Genomic DNA, 16,818 nt, shown 5'->3' with positions numbered 1-16,818 from the left:
AAATGAACTGATTAGTTTAAACTTTCTTCAACAGTAGCATGTTTAGTACAAGCTTCAGCTCCCCCAAAAATGTTCTTGCTATCCATTTAATGAAAGGATTGTTGAGTGATAACCAACTCATCCTAGAATAACTGCTCATCTTGGAGATGCAATAAGGTCAAATGAAATCATCTCATGATGTTTGGATATTGCAAAGTGCATTGGTAAAGTCTGCTCCTCAACAGGTACTGCTTGAGCCTCTATGCTCTAAAATATTGTTACTCTATTCCTTCTGATATTTCCTTCTTTCCCACACTGAAAGCCTTTCAAATTTATCTTAAACCTTTTCATTTTCCAGTCTTTATCCACCTTTGTTTATTTTATTTGCCACCCGGGTTGACCTGGACCAGGAGATCGCCATGTATTTCTATTTTTATTGAGGGGGAGGCGTCCCGCTCCTCCTGGGCCATGTTATGGCCCCGGCAACCCATTTCCCAGGGTCTATGCTACAGTCCTGGGGACCCCATCCCCGGGACTAGGTTTCATGTTGAGGGCAGAGCATTACCCTTTCCCCCTGCCCGTGTCTGGGGCAGGGGGATCTCACACAGAGTGCCCTGACCGCCCTGAACACAGGCAGAAAGGGCAGGAGCACAGTGAAAATGCTACTCCTGCCCTGCGGGAACTCAAAGTGAATGTGGGCAGTACCAGTGCAACCAGGACAGGGCTGCATGCATGGAGCTGCAGAGACCATGGGCGCCTTGAGCCCCCCACTGCCCCAATTAAAAATAAATATGAGTTGACACATGCATAACAAAAAAATAAAAATGCAGCATGCTATTGCTAAACACAATAACAAATGAGCAGATAGACCCGCTCATTTATTATTCACTACTCCAGGTGAGGAGCAACCCAGAATGTCTTTCGTGGGCTAATTTGCTCATTCTTGCATGTTCTGTGGTGCCTCAATCTGGTCAGGGACTCCATCAGCATGTTTTTTTAGTGTTGTAGGGGGGTGTGGGGGGGGGGGAGCTACAGGCAGTGTAGCAGCCCCTCACAAATGACTTTCAAAAATGAACCCTATGTTTACTTGGGTCTATAAAATATTACCCCAAGAAATGTTTTTGGCATTTACAAGCATATAGCGTGCTTGAGCTTTTTCTATATCAGCTTAGAAATACAGGTACTTCTTGTGATTGGTCTTATGGCTACATTATGTGGCATGGGAAGTGTAAAAGAAAGAATCTGACACCTGTTTATCGTAGTTTTGAATACAGAATACTCTATTTAAATGTTTTTAGTGAAACACTGCAATGCCTATTTTTTGTGATAACCAATGTTATTGAGTTTTGAAAAACAGGAAGAACAATATAGCACAGATTAGCGTTTCCAACCCGGTATAGTGGTTGACTGTTATTTCTGTTGTGCACGAACGTACATTGCGACCCACATCTTTCCATATTATCATGTACAGTCTCACTCCAAGAAACCCCGCTACTCCAGTTGGTCCAACCACTTGCCCCAGACCCTTTGGTGCTTGGCTGGACATCCCCTAGCTTCGTACAGTGGCTTGTCTTGCGCTGCGCACCAATCTACGCCTTTGTGCCACTTGGTTATACTCGGGGGCAGAGTTTTTCCATGCGGCAGCGATATCTCATTTGGCCACCATGACAGTGGTACCCAGGAGGAGTTTGTCTGCCATGGACCCGTCTAGGCCATCCATAACTCCCAGGAGTAGGTTCAGGGGGCTGTGTGGCACCTCCCAGCCCAGGACGCCTGTAAGCTCAGATTCCAGTGCTTCCCAGTACGGGGTGAGATGGAGGCATGTCCGCACCATATGGTATAAATCTGCTGGTTCTAGCTCATTGCGCATGCAAGATGGGGTGGGTGGTAGGGCCGCACTGTGGAGACAGCCAGGGGTGAGATAAGCGCTGTGGAGATAGTATAGCTGAACCAGGCGAAGCTTGGCTGAGTTAGTAATGGTTTTAGGAGCCATCAAGGCATCACACCAGTCCTTGTCTTCCAAGGGACCCAGCGAAGCCTCCCATCGATGGCTGAGCAAGTCAATATTTGTTGGGCTATTGTTGGTTAAGGAGCTGTATATCCTCGATATCCCTCCTTTCCCCAAGTCACCCAACATGATCTGTGCTTCCACTGAGCTGAACTCTGGACGTGTTGTGCCGGTCGGTAAGTGTGAGTTGAGAGGGTGACATAGCTGCAGTTGTCTATAAAATTGTGAGGGGTGAAGGGTGATCCCCCACCCACACATCTCCCAATTGTGAAATACCAATAAGGTCCAATCCCCTGACCCCTCCAAAGCTCCTACCTCCTTAAGCCAAAAGCCCTGCCAGAGAGGTGTTTGCTGGGTCAGTCTGTTGTCCCACTGAGTGTGACGTAGGGCAGAGGGCCATGCCAGCAGGACTGCTCGAGTCACTGCTGGTAGGGCTCTGGGCACCGGGCCTCCATATAGCATTGCATGAATTCATGGGAGTCCCACCTCCCCCAGTTCGACCCTGTATGCTGAATCCGACCAGCCACCGTTGAACCAGTCGTGTAGGATGAGTAGTTGGGTTGCTAGGTAATATAGATAAAGATTGGTCATGCCCCCGTCGAAGGGCGGGATCTGGCAGTGGGCGAGAGTCATTCTTGGTCTTGCGTTTCCCCAAAGGAACCTTGCAGCAATGATATCCAATTCCCTGAACCAATTTCACAGGAGGTGAAACGGGGTATTCTGGATGATATCCTGATATGATCCTCTTTGGCTTTCTTGACCAGTGAGGCAATATTGAGCGACCATGCCAATTCGGGGAGTAAAGCGACCCAGATCCCCAGGTATTTGAACGATTGGCACCTAATGGGGATGGTTGACTGCCAGTCAAAACATTCCCTTGAAAGGTGAAGGGGCACTAAGGTGGATTTGGCAGGGTTCAGACGTAGACCCGAGGCCTGCTCAAAGGTGTGAAGAAGTTGGAGGCATCTGGGCCCGGACTGGGCTAGGTCCGCAGGGTAGAGCAGCACGTCATCTGCGTAAAGGGCGATCTTATCTTCATGGGAGCCCTTGCATTTCCAGCCCTGGACCTGATAGTCTGTCTGAATGAGGCATGCCAGAGACTCCATTGCTAGGGTGAATAGGAGGGGTGAGAGGGTACACCTTTGCCTCGTCCCCCTCCTGATTGGGAACATCTCTGAAAGAGCTCCATTTATAAGTACTCTGACTCTAGGTTTGAAATGTAGAACTCAGATGAGGCGGCGGAAGTGCTGCCCCTGGCCCGCTGCGGTAGGCACACTATCCAAATATTTCCAAACGCCCGTGTCGAGGGCCAGGTGGAGACACCGTAGATATTGTCTTGTATTAGACGCCGGCATGAAGCCACATTGGTCCGGGTGGACAAGTTTGCTGAAGAACGGTCATAGAAGTTGGGCCAGGATCGTGGCGTATATCTTGACCTCTGTGTTAATACGTGAGATTGGACGGTAATCCGCGCAGGAGGGCGAGGCTGGTTGTGTTTTGGGGATGATGACCACGGTTGCCGCGTCCGTTTCGGGACGGAATGCCCTGTGTCTGTGACCTCTGCAAATAAAGTAAAGAGGTGGGGGACTAGTATGTCCCGGTATGCGGCGTAGTATTCTTGCGGAAACCTGACCGGGCTCGGTGTATTCCCTGCCGCGATCAGGGAGGTGGCATCACTTATTTCTTCTTGTGTGATGGGGAGATCTAGTCCAGACGCTTCGAGTTGGGGAAGGTGAAACCCTCCCAAATTGGTCAATTTGGAAAGCAAGACTCCAGACATTTGGGCTGAGTAAAGCCGGGAGTAGTAGTCGGCGTAGGCCTGGGCTATTGCGGTTGGCGTGCGGTGGGTGACTCCGGATGAGTCCCGGACCTCTGGGACTATGCGGCTTGCCAGAGGATAAGAAGCCAATATATGCAGTATCCTTCCATTTTTGTCACCCAAGCCATACACCCGGGCAATGGAGGACCTCCACAGCAGCTTAGCTGAGTCTAGAGAGATTTGCTTAGTGGTGCTAGCCGTCTCACATGAGATTCATCCACCACCTCAGCTGAGCTCCTCTTCAGGCAAGTAGCCTGGGCTTCAAGGAGGGTGAGTCCATTGTCTTGGTCTAGTCGGTTAGCTTTGAGTTGGCCCTTGGCGAAGCCGCGAATGGTGACCTCACCCGCTTCCCAGAGAATGCCTGGAGAGGGGACTGAGTTCTGATTGGTAAGGAAGTATTGTCGGAGTTCCTCCCCGATTGCCTTCTTGATATTCTTGTCCTGGAGGAACCAGAAATTCAGCCTCCAGATGGGGCGGAGTGTGTTAGAGGAGTGTCCTAGATAGAGGAGAAGAGGTGAGTGGTCTGAGATTCCCATGGGGAAGGATGCTGATGTCAGATACTCTACGGCATTTGGGAGCCAGCATGAAGATCATATCGATGCATGCGTGTGTATGGTGTACCGCAGAGGTGTGGGTGTAGTGAGCTCCCCAGGGATTCCACGCCCTCCAGATATCACAGATACCCAGGGTCGTCGCCCAGTCTACCAGTTCCTTTGCATGTAGCGTCCTTCTAGAGGAAGGTACACCTGTGGTTTGAGGTCTGGCTGCATGACCACATTGAAGTCGCCCCTATCACTGTCTCACTGTCTCACCCAGGGGCAGGGAGGGGATAACATTGCTAACCTGCCTCAGGGTTGAGGTGAGTGTAGCAGGTGGAACATATGTGGACACTAGATTAAGGATATTCTCCCTGACAGGGCCACAAAGCGGCCTCGGAGATCCCTGGTGGCAATCCGTTGACGTTCCATGACAGAACTCGAAGAGGCTCTACCCTATTTGACATCCTGAGATTTAAAGAAGTGGGCTTTGTCTTGGAAGACAACCCGGAGGCGGGCTGGGAAGAGTAAATGAACATAAGAGGGTCCCTGATATGGGGATGTGAGAAGAGGAGAGCAGGGAAAGCAACACAATTTAAACAAGGACCTCTTCTCTACAATTAATTAAACAGTGGGAAATATCTCCACAATCGTCACACAACAACAACAACCAGGTTCCACAGAATTGGATTCACAATTATATTAATCAAAATATATATATTATTTTTGTATTTATCATTTTATCTTTGAAAACATTATTTTATATGTACAAATAGACGTGTTAATTGGGTCACAACACAGTAGGAATTAAACGTGAGACAGAAACAGGACATATATTTTGGCAACAAAGGCAGAATTCATGTTTTGATTCAAAACAAACAAACAAACAATACAATTACCCTATATAACAAAAATATACATGTAAAAACAGTGATACATTTCATAAATATGTACAATAAAATAGAAATGTAGCCTAGAAGACAACAGACAATAAGTAGAAGACAAAAGCGCCGACGCGCGTTTCGGAGTAGGATCAACAGACCCTAATTTCCTTCGTCAGGGCGCAACAATCCTTTAGTAGTTGGGAAGGGTGTCAGAATAATTCACAACTGATTCCATAGTCTCTTCTCACGAGAGAAAACTTTAGGAAGGCTTTGAGAATTTATAATAATATTTGTATAGACAGTCTGTGGAAACAAGGAAAACAACAAATATAAAATAATCTAATTATACGAACAAGCTAGATGCAATCTAAAGTGGAGCCAGCAACACGGTTAGAGAACCAATAATTCCCAAAAGTAGGAAAAAGAGTAGAATGGATAACACCAAGTGTACTAGAATAGATGTATCGGTCTTCTACCGGAATATACAGATGAAGCAAGAGCTATCAACCAAATACACAAGAGTCAGCTGGGAAAAGAAAGATAGATAGAAATAGTGGAAAGAAGAAAATAAAGAAAAATAGAATAGAAAACATCATGAAATAGCACCTACTAGGTAACAAGTAGAATGAGGACACCGCTAAATGAAGGGCCAAGGGCAAATAATGCACTTAATAGGAATGCCAATAGGCTGCGAATGAAAAAGGGGAGAAAAGTAAAAAAATATATGATATACTTAACAGACTTCATGGACAGACTTTATAAACTGTCGTGAAGGATGGAGACTAGTAAAGTGAAGGCAAATACGAACCCAAGAACACAGCTGTTTAAATAAGTCCAGCCTATATGTAGGGTAATGGTGTTACAGGCGGTCTTGGGATCCTGACGTAGAGTGAAACAACTTAACTCAGAGCACGTATGGGCTGAAGAGAAAAAACGAAGATAATTAAAGAGTGTAGAAAACCGTAGAGACTGATAAAGTAGCGCTAAAGGGGATCCGACTTACGCAAACATAATTGATTTAAGAAATGTAGGACCGGAAAGCAGATTCATAGTGCGGTCACATATCAGGTCAGGAAGTGGATGCAGCAAAGTGCTAGGATAATTCTAAAATGAAGGCAAGAGCTCCAATTAACTACGAAACAGAAAGGATATGTAAGCTACAGCCATGAAAGCGTAGCTGCTATGTTAATTACCTGAAGGTTGTATAGCAAAGCCGATAGCGTAGACCATCCGGGGCGGTGTCCGTATCCAAAGACTCTCCGGCTGGAATGTCCAGGACTGGGGATATAAGTATTGAAGAAAGCCCGGGAAAATTACTTAGAGATAGGGGGCGTGAATAACGTGCAGCTGAAGGACGTCAGGAGGCGCGATGAAAGAAAACAATTACAAGCGTCAGGCGGAAGCCGTCAAATGGGAGGAGGTAAAGAGCTAGGAAGCGCGATGAAAGTGAATAGATTACAGCGTCAGAAAGAGGCCGCCATGTTGAAGGAGGTGAAGAAAAATGAAAATATACATAAACAGATGTAGGGAAAATATAAGTATAAGTATATATATAAAGATACAACCGTCTGGAATGAACTACGTTAAGTATTCGTAATGAAGAAAGGCCGAATAACAAAAAAGCCGCCAAGGGTAATGATACTAGAAAATAGACACACCCATGGAGATACGGCCGCCAAATAGAATTAAAGCATACACAGATATTTGTGACTTATGAAGGCAGTATTAACAGGAATACTTACAGAATACGAAACATGAGACTCAAGGGAGGTTGGGGATAGCAATGTAAGAAGGGGCAAAAAACGGGCAGAAATAATGTAAATAAAAATAAAAATATGAGCAGAAAACCTGATTAAGACCAATAGAGAAATAAATGCGCACAAGATTTACAAAAGCGCATTTTCCCAAGGGATGTGTTCATTAAGGCCACAGTCAGCTGTCTTGAGAGTAAACATCCAGAATACTTCTCTTTTTTTCCTTAATGCCTCAGTGTTATTGTCACTAGGAGTCATTACTTTTTCTACAATGATCCATTTTAGATCTTCAACCTTGTGATTTTCAGCAAGCCAGTGTTCAACTAGAGGGGCCCCTCTACGTTTGTTTCTAATTGAGGATTTATGTTCACTCAATCTTGTTCGAAATTCCCTGCTTGTCTCTCCTATATATCCTTTGTGACAAGGGCAGAGGATAAGGTAGATAACGTTAGATGATCTGCAATTAGTCATTTCAGTAAGGTTAAATTTAAGCTTACCCCATTCCAGAACACTAGATGTAATGGCTGACTCACAGGCGTGGCAACTACCACATCTGTGGTTGCCTAGCACCGGATTGCTGCCAGTGATGGATTTTTGTACCCACTTATTGGTGTTGCTAAAGTGGGACTTCACAAGAGAATTACGGAGATTCTTGTTGCGGCGGAACGCAAAAATGGGTTTGGGTATGTTATTGTTAGGGTCACCTGTGTTGAGGATATGCCATTGAGAGCCAATAATATGACGCAGTTTGTTGTCAAAGTTAGAGTGGCGAGTAACACATACTAGTTTTTGTTCTTCCGTATGGGTTCTTTGTTGCAAGAGTGCCTCTCTATTATAATACTTAGCTCTTTTGTATGCGTCTCTTATTACTCTATGAGGATATCCTCGTTTGAGTAGTTTGCCTCTAAGGTCATTGGCATGTATTTCAAAGTTGGCCATGGTAGTACAATTCCTACGTAATCTAAGAAATTGACTAAATGGTATGTTGTCTTTTTGATTACGTGGGTGATAACTTTGGTATTGAAGGATGGTGTTTCTTGCCGTGGGTTTGGTGTACAAAGACACCTCAATTTTGCCTTCCATGTTAAGAATCCATATATCTAGAAATTCGATACGTTCCTTACTGATGTTAGCACAGAATTTGAGATGGCTGTCACACAAATTTAACCAAAGAATAAATTCATGGAGTTGTTCTTCTGGGCCTTTCCAAATGAAAAAGATATCGTCAATGAATCTGCTCCAGTGTTGGATATTTTCAAAAAAAGGTGCAATTTCATTGAAGATAAACCGTTCTTCAAACGAACCCATATAGGTGTTAGCTACATTGGGTGCACAGGCTGCTCCCATGCTTACGCCTTGGATTTGTTTATAGATAGTTTTATCAAATTCAAAGTAGTTTTCATTAAGTATGATAGCTAGACATTCCAGAATAAAGAGTATGTCTTCCGTGCCGCTATTCTTTTCCAATGATCTTTTAACCGCCTCTAAGGCTCCTTTCTGAGGAACATTTGTGTATAAGGCTTCTATGTCCATAGAAACCAAAAAGTCTGTGTGGGAATTAAACATGAGTCCCTCAATTTTATTTATGAGGTGGCCCGTATCCTTGATGTACCCAGGGAGGATTTAAGAATTTGTCTACGTATTTGGATAATGGTTCTGTGATGGATCCAATAGTGGATACAATAGGTCTGTATGGGGGATTTGTAGTGTTTTTATGCATTTTTGGTACTCCATAGAGAACCGGAATGTTGAAGTACTGTTTATTAGGTAATCAAATTCTTGTTGACAAATAGAGCCTCTGTCCAGAGCTCGCTGAGTGATTACAAGTATTTCCTCTTTTATTCTATTGCTCGGATATGAATTTACTTTATGGTAATGTTCAGGAACTTGTAGCATTTTAAGTATTTGTGTTTTATAGTCTGAACTATCAATTAAAACAATCCCGCCGCCCTTATCACACGGTTTAATGGTGATTTGTTGATTAGATGATAAATCTTTAAGAGCTTTATATTCCTTGTAGTTCAAATTGAATACAGGTTTAGGTACAAATTTGATAGAATTTTGTATTTTAGAATAAACACTCTTCTCGAAAATATTGACTTCTGGGCCAACTTGATCTAAAGATGGGGTAAAACTAGAATCCGGGCGTAATCCCGTTCTATTGTTGGTCTGAGTGGGAGTTATTTGAGAGAAGAATTATTTAAGCCTAATTTTTCTGAAAAAGGCCTGTAGGTCTTGATTAAGTTCAAATTTGTTGAGTGTGGTGGTCGGGACAAAAGATAGCCCACGAGTTAGCAAATTAAGGGCATAGTTGTCAAGTACAGACTGTGATAAATTGAAAATGGGTATAGTTTCCATATTATTGGAGTAAGTTATTGTCTCCAATATTGGTTCCTTCTCGTTTGGAGATATTGTGGTTGATTCTCCGAGTATTGGTAGTGGTGTTCTGGATATTGATATTGGCCCCTTCCTTGGCCTCTGTATCTGGATCTTGGTGTCCCCCTGCGGTTCCCCAAAAAACGGTTACCTCTATTGGAGTTTTCAAACGGAGTTCTCCTATTGCTTATAGCTCCTGATGGTCCCGGGGCGCTATCACTATCCGATCCGGAAGTGTCGGAGAATGTAAGTATCTTTTTGTTAGTCCAAAATTGGTAATCTGCTTGCTGACTTTGTTCCTTTCCTGTATTGTAATATTGGGCTCCTAGGTAGGGGTATACCCTTTCCTCTTGAAAAATAGCGTATATCCTTTTTAAGTTTTTCTGTTTTCTTTTTGACAAGATATTCACTAAAGGAGTTAAGTTCAGAATTGACTTCCTCTAGTTTTTTCTTTGCATCTTCTACTGGGTTGTTTTTCTTGAGTAGTTCCTCTATTTCTGCTATTTCTTTAAATAGGGAATCTACTACTTCCCGAGCTGTTTCGATAATGAGGATCATAAGATCTCTCGAGCATCTATTCGCAATTAGTGACCATTTTTCAAGGAATTTTCTAATTTTTTTTTTCTCTTCAGCCCATACGTGCTCTGAGTTAAGTTGTTTCACTCTACGTCAGGATCCCAAGACCGCCTGTAACACCATTACCCTACATATAGGCTGGACTTATTTAAACAGCTGTGTTCTTGGGTTCGTATTTGCCTTCACTTTACTAGTCTCCTGCCTTCACGACAGTTTATAAAGTCTGTCCATGAAGTCTGTTAAGTATATCATATATTTTTTTACTTTTCTCCCCTTTTTCATTCACAGCCTATTGGTATTCCTATTAAGTGCATTATTTGCCCTTGGCCCTTCATTTAGCGGTGTCCTCATTCTACTTGTTACCTAGTAGGTGCTATTTCATGATGTTTTCTATTCTATTTTTCTTTATTTTCTTCTTTCCACTATTTCTATCTATCTTTCTTTTCCCAGCTGACTCTTGTGTATTTGGTTGATAGCTCTTGCTTCATCTGTATATTCCGGTAGAAGACCGATACATCTATTCTAGTACACTTGGTGTTATCCATTCTACTCTTTTTCCTACTTTTGGGAATTATTGGTTCTCTAACCGTGTTGCTGGCTCCACTTTAGATTGCATCTAGCTTGTTCGTATAATTAGATTATTTTATATTTGTTGTTTTCCTTGTTTCCACAGACTGTCTATACAAATATTATTATAAATTCTCAAAGCCTTCCTAAAGTTTTCTCTCGTGAGAAGAGACTATGGAATCAGTTGTGAATTATTCTGACACCCTTCCCAACTACTAAAGGATTGTTGCGCCCTGACGAAGGAAATTAGGGTCTGTTGATCCTACTCCGAAACGCGCGTCGGCGCTTTTGTCTTCTACTTATTGTCTGTTGTCTTCTAGGCTACATTTCTATTTTATTGTACATATTTATGAAATGTATCACTGTTTTTACATGTATATTTTTGTTATATAGGGTAATTGTATTGTTTGTTTGTTTGTTTTGAATCAAAACATGAATTCTGCCTTTGTTGCCAAAATATATGTCCTGTTTCTGTCTCACGTTTAATACCTACTGTGTTGTGACCCAATTAACACATGTCTATTTGTACATATAAAATAATGTTTTCAAAGATAAAATGATAAATACAAAAATAATATATATATTTTGATTAATAAAATTGTGAATCCAATTCTGTGGAACCTGGTTGTTGTTGTTGTGTGACGATTGTGGAGATATTTCCCACTGTTTAATTAATTGTAGAGAAGAGGTCCTTGTTTAAATTGGGCTGGGAAGAGTAGCCTGTATTGGAAGTTCAGGGTGCGTAGTTTTTGTTTGACATCAGTGTACGAACCCCGCTGGGCCTGGACCTCTCTTCTATAGTCTGGAAAAATCATTATGGTGTGGTTTTGGTAGGACATGGTATTCTGGGCTCGGGCTTCCCGCAAAATTGCGTCCCTGTCCTTGACGTTAAGGATCCTGGCAATGATGGGCCCATGTGGAGCGCCCGGTGGTGGTTTGGGCGCCAGGGATCGATCAGTCCGTTCCACCGCAAACCATGCTGACAGTGTGTCCTTAGGCATCCATGATTTGAGCCATTTCTCGATGAGGGTAGCCTGCTTGGCATTGTTCCGCCCCCTCGGGAAACCCCACCAGGCGGAGATTGTTGAGCCTTGATCGATTTTCGGCATCTTCAGCCCTTCTATGTAGCTCTTTTGTATGGGTCCCCAGATGGGCTACTTGCTCTTTCAGCTGATGGACGTCTTCCTCGACCATGGAGAGACGAGTCTCCACCTCCGAGATGCAGGCTGTAGCGTTTCAGAGATCCTGTTGGATAAGAGCCATGTCTACCTGGACTTTGCCGATTTTGTTCTCAACTGAGGTCTGTGACAAACTGATGGCCTGGAGGATTGTGGTGAGGTCTCCCACGGGAAGAGCGGGTTTCTCAACGGCCCCCTCAGTGGGTCCGGGCTTGTTCGTAGTGAACAGGTCCATCTTGGTTTGTGTCGCTGTTTGTTTGAGACCTCAGTCTTTCCCCATACTGAGTAGAGGTGAGGGGCGACCCCTTGCCAAAGCTGTGCTGGGCTCAGTTGGCCAGTCACCATTTGGGACCGGTCATTGGCTCCTGCCGTGTCACTTGGGAGGCCTCGGGGTGGTTGTCTTGAGTTCTTCTGTTGGCGGGGCTCCCTCTGTCCCATCGAGGCAGGTGTGTCAGGCCTGCGAGCATGGTTGTTTGCCACACACTCAAGGTGACTTGGGCCCTGGCCGCAGATACCTTAGCCTCGAACCTGATGGATACCAGTGGGTTGGTGTGGTTTCAGGGCTGCTTCTCCCTTCGTGCCAGATCATCTGCTCACGTTGGGAGGCTCTCCCCATGTTCTGCTACCCTGACCCACTCTGACCATGTAATGGGCAGTCTTCAGGCGTGTTGTGTGTCAGGCCTGTTCGGGCATGTTTTTGATGGATTCAGTGCACGGGTCCCTTATAGGGTATGCAATGGGGGCCTGGACCAGACACCTGCGGCCCTTCTACTTGGCCCAATCGGCGGAGTCCTGGAGTTAGGAGTAGGTAGTGGGCTCCTTTCAGCCTATTTCCATTCCACCCTGCCTGGTACCAGGCCTGTCTCGGGGCCCGCGCTTACCACCTTATCGGATGCTGCGTGGCAGCATGGGATGGGCTAGATTCATCCGGCATTACCGGGTGGTAGGGCCTGCCACCCGGACCATGCCCACTATGGTCTTCTGTCAGGGCAGATGCTGCTTCTGGGCTTTCAGCTCCGGGTGATCCCCATGCACCGCACCTCCGGAGTCACAGACTGTAGGCGGAGGAGCGCGCCAGCTCTTCTGCTGCGCTGTTTAAGGCCACGGCGGAGGCCCCACACCCAGGGCCTGTCACCCCCACACCCAGGGCCTGTCACCCCCACGGCAAGCCTCTGCGGGGTGGGGGGGCGCTCATGTCTCGCAGTCCTCTGGGACCTCCCCGACCGGAGTCCTCAGTCATCGGCCCGGGGTCCCGCTACGCCCATCTAGGGCCACAACAGGAGGCTTACCCTGGGTCCTGGATGTTCCATCTCTCAGGCCCGTTGATGAGGGTTGCCTCGGATCCGCAAAAGCTGCGCTTCGTCTGGCTGGTGGCGTCGGTTATTTCCTGGTCGGTGTTTCTCAGCCCGGGGTCCACCTCTTTTAGGCCCGAGGCCTCACACTCTACCAGGATCTGCTGTGGTAGCCATTCTGGATTCCCAGTTGCAACGGAGGCTTCCGACAGAGTACCAGCCAGGCATTCACATATCACAGCTCCAGAGGGCGCCGGTGGGATTCCTTGTTTAGGCCATTCTCAGCGCCGGTCAAGGAGTCCGGTTTGCCATCTGAACTGGAAACCGCCTCGCAGAACGCAGAACTGATCAGGTCACGGGCAGTCGTTTTGGTGCCCTTTGTCGCTGTAGCTGCCTACCGCTAGTGTTAGTGGGTCGATGCCTGCCACCGGGGCTGTTGATAATCTACCGACGGACTGGTGAATTTAGAGCGGATGACGGAGGGGTCCGGAGCACTCTTAGTGCGACTACCATCTTGACGCTCAAAGCCACGCCACGCAATGCTTATTTTTAATGATGAATATCTTTGCATAAGTTTAAGAAATCAATTGGTTTTAACTTTGAATCCTACCATGTTATTATTGTTTTATTAAGGCAGTGATCCATTGAGAAAGCCAATAGGCTTGCCTTTCTATATTGAGGCTTTCCTTCACATCCTGATGTGGTTACCCCATGACAAAGTCACTGCGCTTGTCTTGTATATTAGCGGAGTAACCCCTTGACAAAAGCCAATATGCTCGGCTTTTGTATTTTGAGGCGCTGACCCCCAGTCAAAGTGGGGTGTTTGTCGTTTGTGAGGGAGGGCGTGGCCAAACCCCACACTGCGTTCAAATCCACTAAAGGCTATCTGCCCAACCCCATGCTTTTGACTGCACGCAGAGATGGGCTGGCATTAATTATAATCAAAGGTAGATTATATAAATTGACACATTGCAATGTGTGATAAAAGTACTTGTCATAATTTTTTTAAATAAACCTTTATTTAAAAAAAATAAAAGCAGCACGTCTTTGATTCTTTCTTTTAACATTTTTCCGTCCACTAAGTGCAGCCATGGAACCTACCACAAGAGGTCCCTGCACTCCGGCTGAAGAGCATAGAGCTTCAGCTCACAGTGCTTGTAAAAAATATGGTAAGCGCTCCTGGGGTCATGGACTGAGCAACCAAAGAGATTTAGCGGCCAATTCACAGAACTAATCAGAGATAAAATCCTAAACGTACTTCTTTTGGTATTCACAGAAGGCATTTAGTAGTAATAAAGATAGGAATCATAACTTTACTACTACTAAATGCCTTTTGTGAATACCGAAAGTCGTAAAGTTAGGATTTTGTCTCAGTTTAGTAGTAGTAAAGATAGGAGTCCTAACTTTGCTTCTACTAAATGCCATCTGTGAATACCAAAAGTGGGGCACCCACACCTTTTTTTTTAAAGTTATTGGTGGCCATATGGGGAACCCCTAGATCCTCACAGCCCCTGCTGGCTCCCCAGTTGACACCCAATGTGGGTGATGGCAGAAGCTGGCATTTTATTAAGCAGTGGGAGTCCCGGTGCCCACTTGAGGCATCCACAGCATGGTATTTGTTGGGGGCTGCGGGAGGGGAACCAGGGTCCCTGGGTCCCCTGTTGGCTCCCCTAACGGGAGCCGGCTACTGAAAATATTAGAGGGTGCCTGGTGCCCACCGAGGCACCCACAATATCTGCATTCTTGGGGTCTGCGTGGGAGCCCCAAGTCCCCTCGGCCACAGGCAGCTCTGGGTGCTGTGGGAGCTGGCTCCATTACTCCATTACTTTGCGCCCATCTGGATGGGGGCAGCTTTTTTGTCGGCTCAGGTCTGGTCAGGAGAACAGTCATGTTTTCTGTCTGGGAGAGTGTGGGCAGGGTATGCCCATAGTCCCTGGGAAAAAAACAGCAGTGTCCTGGGGATAGGGGGTTTCTTTACGACAGAAAACCAGCAGTCTACGTACCTCCTTACACCGCTTGTTATAGCGAAGTGAACTGTAGCGTTCCACAAGGATCGGCCCTTGGCCCAACAATATTTAACATTTATATGGCCCCTCTCGCCTCCATTGTACAATCATGGGGCTTTAATATAGTTTGCTACAGATGACATTCAGTTGATGTATGGTTTCAACCATCTGAGTAACTCAGTTACAGCTAACTTTCAGTGCTGCATTCTGTCTGTGGCTAAGCTGTCTCTGTCTCAACTCAAATAAATTTGAGATACTGGTTTTTGGCACCACTTCTCCTATTGACATGACCGGAATATTGCCTACTGTGCTGGGCAAACCTCCTTATCCCACATTTGTTGCAAAACATCTTTTGTGTATTCCTAGGTTGCACAAAGCAAGAGCTGGCGGTAGATAATTTTCTTATCTGGCTCCGAGTTTGTGGAATTAACTTCCAGAAAATCTTTGCTGTATCTTCGTAGAGTCCGCTTTCAAGGCTCTTCTGAAGGAACACCTCGTCAAAGAAATATGACACAGGCCTGCCATTCTTTTTAGAGAGCCTGTGGTTCTAGTAGGGGACTCTGGTTCTAACTTTCCTTCATCAACAAAGCGCTGGGACGCTCCGGTTGGAGCATCTGTTGCGCTTTACAAGCTTGTTTCATTCATTCATTCATTGCATCACCCCCTGGGCCCTGACCCACTCTGGATTTTTCTAATGCACAGATACATTGCAAATTCACCGTACAAACGTTTTAAAAATGTTTTAGCCTGGGGGTCCCTCTCAGACTCCCCACCAGGCCTAGGGGGGCAAGGTATCCCTTCCCTGCCCCCCTTGTATATTTTCTAACCTTTTTTTCAGGAATCAGGACTTTGTTCATGAGTCCTGAATTGGCTGCTGCCACATCTTTATTGATGTGGTGGCAGACAATCAGATCTTATCTCATGTTCTGTTGGTTCTGGGGATCCCCGGCGGCATGGAATTTACATTTTTGAGCCTTAATTTCTCAAAAAACTACTGAACGGATTACACTCAATCATAAAAAACACACTTTCTGTACTCATTTCTTGGTGTAAATCAGCGTTTTTTGCAGAATCACATTTAAAACGTCCTATGGAAAAATGAATTGGTAAAATTAGTTTTGGGACCCTCCTTTCTCACGCCCCCAGTTGATGGGTCATCCTAAAATTTTCCAGGAAGGAGCTAAGGTGAATATGACTACTTTTGGAAACTTTCGTAAAGATTTGTCAAAAAGCGCCAAAGTTATTAGCAAATTAAAAAATCAATTTTTAAGGGAAACGTGGTCCTAACTATAACTACAATGTGGCAGAGTGTCACTGGGTAGTTATAATTAGGTCAGCTTTTCCACTGACAGAGCACTTCTTGGTTTGCTATAACTTTAGAGCACTTTGATGAACCTTCAACCACCTCAGCTTCTTTCTGGAAAGTTTTGGGGCTATCTGTCAAGCGGGAGCCGAGAAAAAAGGAGGGTCCCACAACAGAAAATACCCATACAATTTTCTTAGACTGTTTCAGAAAGCGATAATTCAAAAACTGCTGAACTAATTACACCGAATTCGGCAGGAAGCTAGATCTTACTCCAGAAAGCATGTGATGTGGTGTAAATCCATTCAGTAGTTTTTGAGATATTAAGCTCCAAAAATATTTTTATATCTGGACGGTTGGGTTCCAAAAACCGAATTTACTGATTTTTATATGCCCCAACCCCAGGTACCCCAGAAGTAGTCTTAACTGACCCATAGAGAAGCAGCAGGGACCCAAAAGGAACTAGGAGCAACTCCAAAATTTGGTTAATAGACAAAGAAATAAAGGTGTTGATATAGTCGTGGCAGCTAAATAAAAAAA

General features: G+C 45.1%; 1 long non-coding RNA gene across 1 annotated transcript in view; it reads right to left on the bottom strand.

Moving 5' to 3' along the window:
* LOC146817763 (uncharacterized) overlaps positions 1–6,522 on the bottom strand; it is a 101,863-nt gene extending 95,341 nt beyond the window's left edge. Inside the window, exon 1 of the long non-coding RNA XR_014962587.1 lies at positions 6,420–6,522. This is a non-coding gene — a long non-coding RNA (uncharacterized LOC146817763). The remainder of the gene's footprint in view (positions 1–6,419) is intronic.
* Between the last annotated feature and the right edge of the window lie 10,296 nt (positions 6,523–16,818).

This window comes from Triturus cristatus, chromosome 6, assembly GCF_964204655.1.
Source record: "Triturus cristatus chromosome 6, aTriCri1.1, whole genome shotgun sequence".
Lineage (NCBI taxonomy): Eukaryota > Metazoa > Chordata > Amphibia > Caudata > Salamandridae > Triturus > Triturus cristatus.
This window is presented reverse-complemented; position numbering and strand designations above follow the sequence as displayed.